Source organism: Humulus lupulus, chromosome 4, assembly GCF_963169125.1.
Source record: "Humulus lupulus chromosome 4, drHumLupu1.1, whole genome shotgun sequence".
NCBI lineage: Eukaryota > Viridiplantae > Streptophyta > Magnoliopsida > Rosales > Cannabaceae > Humulus > Humulus lupulus.
Window position 1 is genome coordinate 40,393,047 of NC_084796.1, and position 15,576 is coordinate 40,408,622.

Genomic DNA, 15,576 nt, shown 5'->3' on the forward strand with positions numbered 1-15,576 from the left:
TTGCCTGATGAGCTGAATCATTGAATTTAGATATACTTGGACAGTTATGCCTCCAAGGCGATCAAATAGACTAGTCAACGCTGATATTCAGGCTAGAGATGATAACCAGGGTTACAACCCTCCGCCGGCTCCTGAGAACTAGAAGCAGATGTTTGCTAAAATGCAAGCTAGATTACAAAGACAAGAGGATGAGATCAGACTTCTGAGACATCAGGTTCCATCATGGAACGCTGCACTAGTTCCATCTTGAGCAATACAAGTTCTCTCAATGACAGTGACACCTCCAAAAAAGATATGAGATTTTCCTGAGTTAACTGAAAGCCCAGTAGCAGCTCTGAAATCCTTTAGAACCTTCTTAATAATACTAACAGCTGAATGAGAACCTTTACAAAATAAGAGCAAATCATCCACAAAGCACAGGTTTAGAAGCTTGAGGCTTTTGCACATTGGGTAAAATCTAAAGGTAGAGTTAAGCGCTGCTAGTTGAAGACTCCTAGTCAAATATTCCATTATAAGAACAAACAAGAGAGGAGACATAGGATCTCCTTGCCTCAGCCCCTTCTCACCTTTAAATTGACCTTGAACTCTACCATTCATAAGTAAAGAATAGGAAGTATTCTGCAAGAAAATCTTAATCCACCCTATGAATTTCATATGAAAACAAAGAGCTTTTAATAGGTCCTCAAGAAACCTCCAATCTACTGTGTCATAGGCCTTACTAAGATCTATCTTGATTGCACATCTTGGAGAAGTAAAGGCCCTCCCATAGTTTTTTATTAGATCCTGAAAAATCATTATATTATGAGCTATAGAACGACCATTAACAAAAGCTCCCTGATTTGGCTGTATGAGATCAGGGAGAACTAAGGCCAATCTCTTACATATCATCGTAGCAATACATTTGTACAAAGTAGAGCAACAAGCTATGGGTCTGTAGTCTACAGCCCGGGATGGGTTAGCTACCTTAGGAATCAAAGACAAGGTAGTTTCATGAAGCTCAGAAGGGAAGCAATCTGTTTCAAAACAATGACTTATTGTTGAGTAGACTTCATCCCCTATATCCTGCCAGACTGCCTTGAAAATGCCTGAATCAAAACCATCAGGTTCTGGGGATTTAGTTATGGGAATACCAAAAAAAGCATCACGGATCTCCTTCCGAGAAAAAGGTTTAAGAAGCATCAGCTGTTGATCAAAGGAAAGCTTAGATCCCATCCTATACTCTGAAGATTAATCCTACCCATAGCAGAACTTGGGCTCCCTAAAAAGCATCTGAAGTGATCAACAAAATGAGAGACAACTTTAGTAAAATTATCAACTAATCTGCCTTGTTCCGTGATAAAGGAGACAATGCCATTTTGAGCTTTACACTTCTTCAAAAAAGCATAAAAGAAAGATGTATTCATATCTCCCTGCCTCAGCCATGTTATTTTGCTTCTCTGTATTAAAAAGCTGTGATACAGAGTTTTCTGAACCTAGAAAGCTTCAGCAGCTGCCCTCTCTTCTTCCTGAAAGCTAAAGTCATGAGGGTGGGCTTAAGCTTGAAGTTGAGCTTCTTGGTAGTTCTCCTTAGCCTTGTAATAGTTTAACCTTAGATCACCAATTTTATATCTATTAAACCTTTTTAACCTGTGTTTTAGTCTCAGCATCTTTAAGAAAATAGCTTTTAAACCAGTGGCCCTTATAGGTAATCTCCAGCTGTGTAAAACCAGCTCATTGAAGTCTTTATGCTCTGCCCAAAAGTTGTAGTAACTAAACAGCTTCAACCCCAACTTCTCCATAGGCTGAATGCTAACTGTACATGAACAATGATCTAAAATAGTTTCCCATCTAAAAACAGCAGTGGAATGAGAAAAGAAATCAAGCCATTTCTCATTCATGAATACATGGTCAATTTTAGAGTATATTCTAGCTGAACCATTTTGGTTATTAGTCCAAGTAAAATAGGAACCTAAACTCTTTAGGGACTCAACATGAGCAACCTTAATCAACCGGGTAGAATCAACCAACTCCAATGCTGAAATAGGTTTCCCACTTGATCTGTCCATACCTGAAAACGGGTCATTAAAGTCCCCTAAAATTAACGAAGCTTTATCCATAAGAGCAAGCCTTTGTAACCCTTCCCAGAGATTCCTCCTTCCTTCAATCGAATTAAAACCATAAACAAAAGTAACAAAATAATCTTGTTGTACACCAGACATCTTAACCAAGCAATGGAAAAATTGATTAGACTCCTCAAGAATCTTTACCCTAACAAAGATCTTCCTCTAAATTATCAACAACCGACCTTCAATTACTGAACTAGTATAATACTCCCAATTTGGAAACTTATGTTCCATAAAATCTCTAATTTTATTCCCCTTCATTTTAGTCTCTAAGAAACCACCAACTCCTAGTTTATTCCTGCTACAGTGGTCATTAACTAAGTTATGCTTATTAGAGCTATTAAGCCCTCTCAAATTCCAACTCAGTATATTGCAATTATCCATTAGAAGAGACAGAAACCATATTTCCTTCTTTACTACCAATCACTTGCTCTTGAAGCACCTCGAACTTATTTAATTTCTTTTGCCTTTGCCCTGAACTCTTAGTGTTAACCTTTATAATCTGACCTTGTTTGGTTTGAGTAGCAACCCGTTTAGGGGTAAGCCAAGGTTGGCTTGCCTGAGAACCCTTGTCTTTAACAGTTTTTGTCACATTGGTTGGCTGAGATATCTCTATTGGGATGACCTGAACTTCTTCCACTTTTGAACTGACCAATACCGCAGGCTCTTCCAAATCTAGTTCCTCATTAACTTCACTCCTCTGGTCCTTCATCTCTTCTTTAGCCATAGGCTCCTTCTTGACTCATTGAACTTTCTGGTCTTTACGGCATTCTATCATTGAGTGACCAAAACCAGCACATGTCTTACACTTAATGGGTAACCATTCATATTCCACCCCCTGCTCCATGATTTGGCCATGCTCATTGGGATACTGGATACTTCTTGGGGGATTATCTGTTACTTCCATTTCTACAAGTACTCTATCAAACTTAATTCTAGAACGCTCCCTTATGAATTTGTCAACCATTATCGGTTTAGAAATCGTGCTCACTAGAGCACTGAGACACTTACTGCCCCAATACTGAAGCCCCAAATCATGAAGACGAATCCATAGAGGAACTGACCGAACAAGATGGACAGCACTAACATCTGTTGTCCATGGACGGATGATTACAGGCTTCCTATCAAAGTGGAGTATTCCGTTTTCTAGAACATGATCCCTTGTTGCATCATCATTGAATTTAACCATAGTCAGTCCCATTGTCATTCTTGCTATCTAAGAAATCCCTAGATGACCCCAAACCCTTTTAATGAACCCTTCAAATACAACCATTGGGGGGTTGGCACCAAGAACCATACAGATGACTGCCGAGCTCCAATTCGCTGATTGTATTTTGACCTCTTCTACATCAAACCTAGAAAATTTCCGTCCATCCCTACATAGAGGTTCTGTGAATTCGAGTTTCTGGTCAGAAAATGAAACTTTACTAGCCGTGAATTGCTGCCATTGACGATGATTTGAAGCTTGAAAATATCCTTCCACCACCTTATCTGCCCAGGAGGCCAACTTAGAAGTCAAAGCAGAATTCTCATTTCCCACGGTGTTAAATTCCTGAGCTCCTTTATCCCCTAACCCTCGGTTCTCTTCGAAGTTGAGATTCAAACCCTCAGCGCAAGCCTCGTCCTCTACAGTCATTACAGCAGTCGCGTGACCTTCAGGCACCAGATCCTTGACAATAGAACAATTGGGAGTCTTCTCATCCTGACTCAACTGTGAATCTTGCTCTTCAATCCGCGATATAGGCTTACGAATCAACTTCTTCTTCTTCGCCACGGGAGAGAATAAACTGAAGCTAAGCCTTTAAAAAAAAAAAGAACAAGTTTTTCCTAATTCTAAACCTCTCATAATTAAGATCAAGTCATTTTTGTAATTTTCCCTTAAATTAGTAGTTTTGACTTATGAAAATTACAATCTCTCCCACAATATTCATAATTATACTTTAACCCCTAATTTCCAATATCTTTTGCACTTAAGCCCCTGATACTTGAAGGAACTGTGTTTCGTCGTTGTCATACATATACATATCATAATCATAAAACAAATCACATATTATCATGAAATTTAAAAGAAAACAAATTGAAATATGCATCAACATAAATAACCAAATTGCTCTCACAGGCCAAATTACCAAAATATCCTTAAATGCAAAGGTGGATATTACAACTATCCCCTTAAAAGGATTTCGTCCTCAAAATTTTTATGTCATATATCTCAAGATTCCCTCATTCTCGAGAGTATCTAACAACTATACATTTCCTTGTCACCTCAAATTCTATAGAATCCTTCCATTATAACTGATTTCGACTACTCAAAATCATAATGATATACCTTGGCTAAGTACTATAGCCATGTCAAATTATAACCAACATATACCCAAATACATTTTCGGGTTTACACCACCCACAATCTGTTTTCGTTCACTGTAACACTTATTCTTTACTTAATTTTCAACTTATTTGCCACTTGATATTTCTGCCACTTCTATGTTTGTTTCATTAGTAAACCATCCAAACTGGTTCTACTTCATACTACTGAAACTATCGCCATATTTCCAATTTCATAACCCTTGAAGTTTTCTTTACAGCTCCTTAGTATCCATAACATTTACGCATATACTTCATACTTGCCTCTTTGTTTAGTATATTTATTGACTTGCAATGTATATCCTCTATATTCCTCTTTTCTTAACAATTAGATCATGAAACTACGCAACATACTTCTGATACATATTTCCATAGACTCCATCATAAATGCCTTCTAATGTCATATGATCAATAATTCTTTTAAGCAACATCAAGGCTCATAATGTCCATCTCATTTTGCCTTTCAGCTTGTCTTTGTAATAGCTTTCTTTAGAGGCACTTATAGAAGTACTTGCTGCATGTTCTCAATCTATCAATTCAACTGTATTCGTCCAAGTACTTAATCCTTGTATTTGGCTTTTCTACTAATCTTCAAAAGTAGTCATTCACTACTGGCCCTTCTAAATTCCTTGCTTCCAATGTGTCCAATCGAATGAGTGGGAATCATATTTCTTTATCCCACAACGTAAGGTGTTGTTAAAAATTTATCAATTGTTAGCTACCATAGTAGCATCAAACATGGTCATCCATACGTTGCAACACAGTATGATCCAATAACTTAATCCTCATCATGATCCTTAAAACGCAGGTCAATCCTTCACTTAACCTTTCATCCTATAATAAAGGTAAATCTAATGGATCTCTAAAAATTTATGCCATTCTTTAAGATAGTCTTAATCTTTTACATATCCTATCCAAATCTGCAGACCGTAAAGCTTAAATCATTCTTCCTATGTTTCCAATTCAGAGATCAAATTCATCATGACCAGCTATACAAAAAATAACCCACATTACCCATAAATCCATCCATCTTTATTGCTAACGAATCTCCTCCATACACTCCTATTACTCTAAAACTTCCATGAGTCGTAACATCCCAGCGTGCTACTCATAATTAAGTTTTCCCCCACACTGGGTTTTAATCCTATGCAGCGAGTATAGAATATCTTAATGCCTTGAAAATACAGTCCATCATATCCATAAACTACTTGCATCTTTGTCCAATTATTCTGTCTTAAAAGTCCATACTATTCAAGTATAAATTGTTTCCAAAATATATTCCTTTATATATCATGGTTTACAAACACCTTTGTCCTTTCTCGTAATCGTAGTTCCTTTCACCTTATCATAGTTTAGGCATATTCCTGATGTCTCAAATTCCTTCAAAACAGTTGCAATCATTGCAGTCTTAATTCATAACGCGTCTCCTTAAAACTCTTCGTCCATTTCTCCTCCATCCATGCCGTATGCTCCTATGTTCTTGTGTTGGACCTCCTGATTATGTGCTCCTCATATCCTTGTCGTTAAAAGTGAAATCTTGATGATCTCATGCAATCCTTCCATATGTTTGTAGCCTCCGTCATGCCATGTGAAAAATTTACACCTCCATTTCTTGAGCATCCTTCATGTGGTCGTATCGATTATGTCATGCAGTAAGCTGTCGTGTTGTGCTTTACGTAGTGATCCCTCTTCCTATGTTAATCTATTGTTGTCCTCATCTAATCTTCTTCATTCACCTGTTGTTATTTTTCGTCTTCTTCGTAGTGAGTGCTTCACGCTTACTTGTCATCCTTATCATTATTTAAAAAATAGAGGTGCTCAATCCTCTTTCATACTTAATGTCATTCTTCATTGATTGTCCATCTCGCTTCTCACTGTGCGAACTCCTTTAATACGAAGAATCACTATCATTATGGGATTCTTTCCACTACCTCCCATCACATCAGATCTTTTCTTGATTGTCAATAAACATTTAGGTTGTCTTTGTTCTCATAAATTCGTGTCATATTTCTTTAAAAGTGAAATATCTTCCCACTCCATCCTTTCTTCAACATCCTAGATTTCAGCTTCTTCTGCAGACCTGAACTTAATCAATAATTTTATTCCTTATCATCATCAAATCCTTAATGATTCTTGGCTCACTGCCTGTCTTGATTCAACCGGCTCTGGTAGTCATACTTGATGTATTCATCCAACTTACTCTCAGAAACATTCCAACTAAAGCTCTGAGCTTGCTAAATAATACGTCTTAAATTCCACATGAAAATACGTATACCATATACTTGTTAGCTTTCCATTTTCTTTTCATGCCGCATCAAAGCATGAACCAGCATCCTTTATAGATAAAACCTCTGTGTCTATAGTATGAATGATTAGGATTTCCCTCTCCTATCGGCTAGTCCTTGTGCCTCTAGTTCATGGTTGCCATATATCCAACCAATCCCTTATCTCCCAACAACTCAATTCTTCTTGATCGTTGGAGATCATTGAATCTAAGACTATAATGAGTGACATTCAATAGTCCATGTGGCTCGAATAATATCAAGTGTATTATGATCATGCTCTACCTACGCCTGAGGTGTAACTCGCCTTAGATGATTCATCCTTTCATATGGAGCCCTAATAGTTCCTTAATGTCGAAACAACATCCCTTTTTCCTTGGGAAGAGATAACTAATCACCTTCTCTGTCTCCTTGGCTAACTCATTCTAACGAAGACATGATGAACCAAACACAAAATGACTTCAAAATTTGTTGACAACCAACAATCAAACGTACAAAAGAATCTACCAAAAGCATAATGACTACACAAAAGCTAGCAGTACAACAACAAAAAGCATACATTTAAAACCATATACAACACATATAACACACATACTAAAGAACACCATAAGTGAATGGTGATGAAGGATTACGCCCATCCTCAAATCATTTCGGTCAACGTGGGACCTAGTGGCCTCACCACGTAATACACACGCTTAATTTCCTTTTAACGTCACCTAACACATTTTTATCCATTAAATACTTACAAGTTGGCTCTTACCAACACCCAAGCCAAAGACAATGAGTTACTATAACAAGTCTTTCTTATCGTTTATCCTCAGTCTATCATACTGAACAACCTTAGGCAATTTCACTCAATAACGACAAAACTAGTCGTCCAGTACTTTTCTTGTCGTTTATCATGTACATAATCAAACTTAATCTCATAAACAAGTCAAATCCTTATCCTTAGAACAATCTCATAAAGTCTAACCACTCACATACATTAGCTACCAATAACCATATCATGATAACACCTCCTTTTGACACTATGTTTCTATACTTATATCGTTTTGAATTTTGGCTCAACTATAACATCCCAGTTATAAAACATAACTTATTATCTCACTAACTAATACAACATACATCTAATAACACATCAAACCATCACAATCATGCCTAAAAAATAACACACAACACAGCACATGACCGATGAGAATTAATTATCTTTATAAACTTTTCATTTCACATAAATATTTAATTCTTATCATAATAGATGATCATTTGTAGATCAATCTAAATCCTGAGTATTCATGAACTCCTATTTGTGTTTATTGGATCTTTTGATTCACTCGCTAAGGTTTCTTAGTATAATGAGGCTAATAACTTTTGTTTTGGAGATTCAATATCATGAATGGCTGGGAACATGATTTACAATAATGGGATCCATGCTTTCCTTCTCGATCGAATATTGGTTCTCTTAAGGGTTAATTTTGGAATTGAATAGTTATTGAGCTCAAATTTGTAATTTGATCATAGATTAATTATTCATTAGTGAATTAATGGTACTTAAGGATCAAGAGGTAATTAAAAGGGTAAACCAGTAATCTTGAGTAGCTCTAATTAACGAAGCAATAAATGGGGGACAAAACTACATTTATTGATTATATCAATGGACTACAAAAGAAACTCTGTAAATATAATTCTATAAATACTTAGACTGCAATTCCATATTTATAGTGGAGTAATCATAGAATTAATAAATATGATTATTTGATTAAATAGTTTAGTTAATAATTTGGTTTATTGGAGCTTCATATCATAGGTCCATCAATCCCAGATTACCTCTGTCCTACATTGTCAAGGGTAAGGATGTCAAAAGAAAGATTTGTAGACAGAAGGACTTAATTTCAAAGGAATTAATATTCCAGGGCAAGGAAATAATTATGTGATAATTATGGAAAATTGATTAATTATGAATTAATTAATTATTTAACTATATAGCTTTTATTTTGAAACACTATAGGTCAAAATAAATATTAATCATGTTTGGATTAATATAAAAAGATAGATTAATAATTATCTTATTTAGAATAAGATATTTATTTATTTAAAAATTATATTTTAGGATAAAGTTAGTTTTGAATTAACTGATATTTATTTGGGATAAATATATTGTCTTAAACAAACAAATGAGAAAATTAGGGATAACCATAATATGTGGGGCAACACACTCACTGTACAGTGAGTGTGACGCCACACACAGGGATTTCCTATCCATGGGATTTGAATTTTGAATTTCAAATAATTTGTTTATTTAATTATTCTTTTTTAAATACGATTTAAATAAAATAATTAAATAGGTTATAACTTATCAGTTTTAATTTAAATAAAATAACGATTAATCAAATTAGTTAATTATCTTTATAAACCTGAGAAAGAAGCGATACTTTTCAAGAGGTGGTTTTCATAGACTGTCAAATTCTCCCTCTGAAAAGAAATCCATAGTTTTTCTAAACTTGAAAAACTATTCAATACATCTTCTCTCAATCAAACCTTTCTAGATCTCATGTGTTGAGTACATCTAGAGGGTCCTAAATAAACCTTTAGAATCCTATGTGCCCATACACATCCTTGTGTGTTTGAGGATTGGTTTGGAAGATCAATGTGTGAGCTTTCAGAATCTGGATTGGAAGATCGTTGATTTATAAAAAAAATATTTATGGATACTTGATAGGCTTCAAGAGGTAATCTCTAATCTCTTTGTATTTGATTTAATATATCTATATATGTATGATCCTAGCTGGTATTAATAAATTTTTTAAAACCCATTCCGTTGCGTATCTCTAATTTACATTTTTAATACCAACAATTGGTACCAGAGTAGTCTACATATATATATTAAATGATGTGTGGGTTTCATGCATTTGTTGTATATATGTTGATATGTATATTGAATGGATGGATATGTAACATTCTGTAAAATCTCTTAACATAATTTGCAAAAAAACATAACAATTTTCTAAAAATAAGGTAACCGAAAATCAATATAAAAAAAAATTCAACACATGCAAGAGTTCGGAAGTATGTGCATACTTAAAAGTAAATTACAGTGTCATAATGTTAAAACATTCAACAAGCCCAAAATGATTTCTTAGTTATCATATGGGTTCTAGTTCTCAAAACATAAATTCCCAAAAGGTCGGTCTGCATGTACATCCTTGTATATAAACTCCAGGGCTCACTGATCCACTTTGCCTTTGAGCTTACCTACAACACGAAATAACTAGGTAAGAGAAACGCTTAGTAAGAATAACTTAACAAACATAACCACATAAACAACCAAGAATAGGATTCTTATGAAACCAAACCCTGACATACAATTTAAGAACGTGTGAACGTCCTGGAAAACTTATGGTCATGGCTCATAACCAAAATTCATATCCTTAAAGTAAACCTGCACGTAGAAAATCTCAGAGCATACATACAGACTTAACTGGTAACATACATACTTACTCAGTCATATCTTAACATACATACTTACTTATTCATTCATATCTCAACATACATACTTACTTAGTCAACTTAACAGACATATTTACTTAGTCATTCATATCTTAATGTACATACATACTTAGTCATTCATATCTTAATGTACATACATACTTAGTTATTCGTATCTTAGCGTACATACATACTTAGTCATTCATATCTTAACATACATACTTACTTAGGGTTCCAGAGGAACATTCAACATAACTTAACATATCTTACGATAGTGTTGACATGTGTAAACTATTTACACTGGTTACCCAGACTCCTAGCAGAATTCAGCATACTTTCTTAGTCATAGAAATTTGATTTCGGAATCAACTTACTTATGAATCACAGAGTTTAACCGGACTCTTATGTTACATGTGTTAAACCAGACTTCTTACATGTTGCGGTGGCTAATCGACCATAGTTACATAGTCACTGGTCGAGAACCAATTTCTTACTTAGCTTCTTAGTGGCTAGTCGGAGTTCATAGTTGTCACTATAGCTAGTCGGAATCAGAAACAACTTACTTATGTGTCCTGGAGTTTAACCGGACTCTTATGTCACGGGTATTAAGCCGGACTTCTTACATATTGCGGTGACCAACCGATCTTAGTTACATAGTCACCAGTGGTGAACCAGTCTCTTACTTTGTTCCTGGTAGCTAGCCGGAGTTCGTAGTCCTCGCGGTAGCTAGCTGGCCTGCTTACCCTAGTCATGAGTATGTGAACCCTCTAGGACCATGGTCTTTAGTAAACCTTCTATGACTAGTTCAAATTATTAGCTTATAAATTAGTTATCTAAACTAGTCATTTTCGTGTTGTAGCAAAACATATCATAAGTTTTCTTACTCGTATTCCTTAGCGCTTTCTAGTGGAAATCTTCTATCTAGAAGCGAGCCTTCATGCTTGGATGACACTATAGTGAAACCACACAATGACTCGGATTAAATTATGGCATATTCTTATAGTTAATATCCCACGATAGCTACATGAAATAAATTCTTAGAGACTCTATACTATAGTCTCTTATACACTTCACAGTGTATAAGGTTAGATTTTGTTTCAGTCTTAACGATATCATAGGAAAATTGGTCTCGTCGCGACACGCTCACCGTGTCGTGCATTTTAATATGCTTTAAATGAAGAACTCTCTTATCGGATAACTCGTATTTTGGTTTTGGGAAAAAGGAGTCCTACTCCACTCATATCTTCAGAAAATACCAACTTGTCGTTCTCTTATGAAAGTTAATATTTTCTATCATTTACCAAAATACCGTTTCAAATAATATCTAACAATGTTATCCCGTTCTCTTAAAGGTTCTACAAAACCCAAACTCTCATTCTTACCAATTCTTACCCATAACCTAGGATCTCTCTTTATCTTATTTTTTAAAAGAAGCACAATTGGACCCTTAACTTATAAAATGGTAAAAATCAACTTTTTATTAAGGTTCAAAATTGCTACTTTTCAGTTTTAGGGCAAACTTAAAAACTTATTTCACTTAAACCGTGACAAATTTTTCTCTAAAATTTTACAGGAGTCCTTTTACATATCTTAAATAATTCCCTTCAAAATAATATAATTTTTGGGATGGCAAAACCCATTCTAATGTTTAAAGCAATCTAGGCAGTGCCTGCTGCCCAGAAGTTTTTTCCAGATTTTATGGTAACTTTGGAAATTTATTTATCTTAAACCATAGAAAATTTCTTTATGAACTTTTGTAGGGGTATTCATACATGTACAATGTAGCTTCCTAAAAAATTTCATAATTTTTTGAATAATAAAACTCAACAAAATAATTAAATCCATCTGGGCAGTGCTTTCTGCCCAGAAGTTTTGTTTCTAGATTCTAGGGAAAACTTTGAAAAATAATATCTCTTATACCTTAACATATTTTCCTATACAATTTTGCAGTGATACTTATACATATTGAAGATAACACCATACCAAATTTCATAACTTTTCAATTAGTGAAACCCGTTCAAAAGTCAAAACAATCTGGACAGTGCATGCTGCCCAAAAATTTTCCAGATTTTCATCAAAATTCCAAAACGTGCATAACTTGGGTTTAAAAATATCTTCTTACGATTTTCCAAAGCCTAACATCAAGTACTCACAACAAAATATGAAACTAAACAAATAATGTTCACAATCCGATGCAGTAGAGTGCGATTTGACTCGTTGGAAGCCAGAACACGAAATTTTGGCAGCATGCATTTTTGCACAACCACTACTACAAAATACCTTTTATAGGACACTTTTTAATGACACGCACCTGAATACAAGTTTATGAAGTTTTTAGGACACTCATTGAGAGTCCTTAAAATACAAAATTTAGGAGCCGAAATGAGTGTCCTAAAATATATGTGAGTCCTGAAAAAACCTAGAGAGAAAAATTAGGTTCAATTCCAATATGGTGACTCTTAAGGGCACGCTTTGCGAGCCCTAAAAGAGTATTAAGGTCTCCCAAAGCATGCCCTAAAATATTTTAAATGGACTTTACTTTTTTTTAGTAGACTTTACATATTTTATTATTATTATTATAATAAATAAATAAAAAACCCTCATATTCCCTTCCTCTCTCCCTGCTGCCACGTCCTATCTCTCACTCCCTATCTTTATCTTGCCAAATGTAGCCCTAGCCGCCAGCCATCACCCTCTCGTTCTCTTGCCTCCTCCCATATTCTTTCTTCCTCATTCTCTCATTATCTCGTTAATTTTTACTAGCCAACTCATTCAAACACCATTTTCTTCCTCAAACTCTCTCTCGCTAGCTTCCCATTGCTCATTACTCCATCTTGAATCTTTCATTTTTCGACGGTGGAGGACGAATGCTTGCAGTGGTGGTCTCGTGGAAAGTGGGGTGAGCTCTTGGTGGAGGGTCTGTCGAGTCTCGTGGGCGTTGGCTCACGGTGGGTGGATGTAACACCCTAATTTCTCATAAATTATCTGGAACACAGCGTTCGATCATAATCATAAATATTGCTCTTTTCTTGAATAAAAACTTGAAATTAAATATATGGATCCATGATTGTACAAAAATATAATAATTTCCTTTAACATATTAAAATGAGCAACATTTAAATAAAACTTCAAAAGAACACTTTCTTTAATAAAAATAAATAAATAGACCCGCTTGATCTTCCTCGACTATATGGTCCCCACGAGTACATCACGAAGCTCCTAGGTCCCACTCGCCACAGGCCATCTATCATCAATTTTCTGTACAACAACAGTATAAGGGGTGAGCTTCTAAGCCCAGTAAGGAAAATGCAAACAAGACTTAGTCATATAATTATTTAATCAACATAACCTAAATTACACAAGACTCATAACAAGAACTTATTTATACTAATCATATCACATCACAAAACCATAGGTCATGTCATAGCCTAAGTCATAATCATAAATCATAATCTAAGTCATAATCATAGATAATAAGTCATAATCGTAACTATAGGTCATAGATCATAATAACAAGTCAGATATAATAAAAAGATAACTGCTTATACAGGTGGTGGAAATTAAGCCTTGGACAAAATCCTATCATACACTGGAAATCAACTTAAGCTCGTCATAATATTTTAGCAACCGAGCCTACCGGACATAAGTTCGTCATACATCATTGGAGACCTTAGGCCCAGACACACTTACCCCTTTATTGTACCTGAAATGTTAGGTCATGCAAAACATAAACTAGATCATAAACTAAACTACCTAATTTTCCTTACCAAAAATCGGGATATTGGAGACAAGAGCGGGATTGGAAACTCCTAAAATCAAACATAAGAAACCATAAGTCCTCTAGAGAAAAGAAGAAGAAAAGAACATCTAACCCATTGTAATAAAGGCTTACCAAAAACCCTTAGTTTGAACACCTAACCAAAAGTCATTACAACAATTTAGGTTCTGAAATAAAAAGAAAGAATAAGAAGAATGGAAATGGACTAAACCTGAAGATTAACGGTACCTTAGATAGATTAGAGCTTTGATCTATACCTCAAACACTGAAATCACACAAAAGCTTACTTCCTAAGTGTTTAGAAAAGCTTAGATTTGAAAGCCTTTAACCCCAAAACCCTAGGGCTTCTCTCTAGAACGAACTTAGCAGCTTGAAGGCTCTTAAATGTGCTTGAATGAAGAAGAGAATGACTAAGTGAAGGGTCATATTTATAGAGTTCAAGGAGTGAAACTAACTCCCACTTCAATGAATAAATACATGATTAAAAATACATTTTTCGCTCAACAGATGCCCAGAACTTGGTCAAAAATGTTCAGGAATTAGTCAAAGTTGTTGAGGGCTGTTTCTAGTTTCGGATTTCACGAAGATTCAAAAATGGCTACTGGAGCTGATATATCACCTCCTATAAGCGATATATCGCCTACACCATAATCCTGAGGGTCCGTGGTTTCGTTCGTGCGAAGTTGACGTGTTTTCTGTATCAATCATAGGCGATATATCGTCCCCTATAGCTGCGATATATCAGCATACATTGATATTTCAAACACGTTTTTGCACACTTGAATTTTTTTAAACCACTTTGACTGAGTAAAACGTGATCCTAACAGATGAGGGAAGGTTCTAGACCTTCTAGATCCATCCTTTATTAATGTATTCATCCAAAATGCTTAAATCCTTAATAAACATACATGTGACAAGTGTCACGTTATTAATTATTCTATCTAAACGTTAGGTTATAAAAAATAATATTCTTAGGACTATATTCATTAATTAAACCTTATGATAAAATTAATATTTCTAAACTATAGGCTAAACTTATAAAATTCATAACTATCTCTATGAGTTTCCAACTAAATCCCGGCTTGAACCAATAACCATGAAAACTAAAATACTAAGCTACTACTACTACTACTTCTACTACTACTACTACTACTACTACTACTATCTAGCTAAGTAAAATTTCGGGGCTCACAGAGGCGGTCTTGTGTCTTCGTTTTCATAAATATATAAAATCTCTCATTTTTTTGCTGCTGATTTGTGTTGTGTTTGTATCGGATTGGATCTTCATTACTTTCTATTTTTGTTTTGTATTTGTTTGGATCTTCATTACTTGACATGGGAAATTTTTGTTTGAGAATTAGTTTGGTTGATTGTATATAATCATATACTACCATTGGTATCTCAACTATGTTTGCTTTAATTTTGTTTTCGTGTATTGTATATATTAGATCAATTAATCATATTAATACTTCTAATATTTTATATGATATTTTTATTTTAAATATATACGTAATTATTTATTATTCACTTGCATCAGTGAGATTTAAAAAAATGGGCATTTTACCCA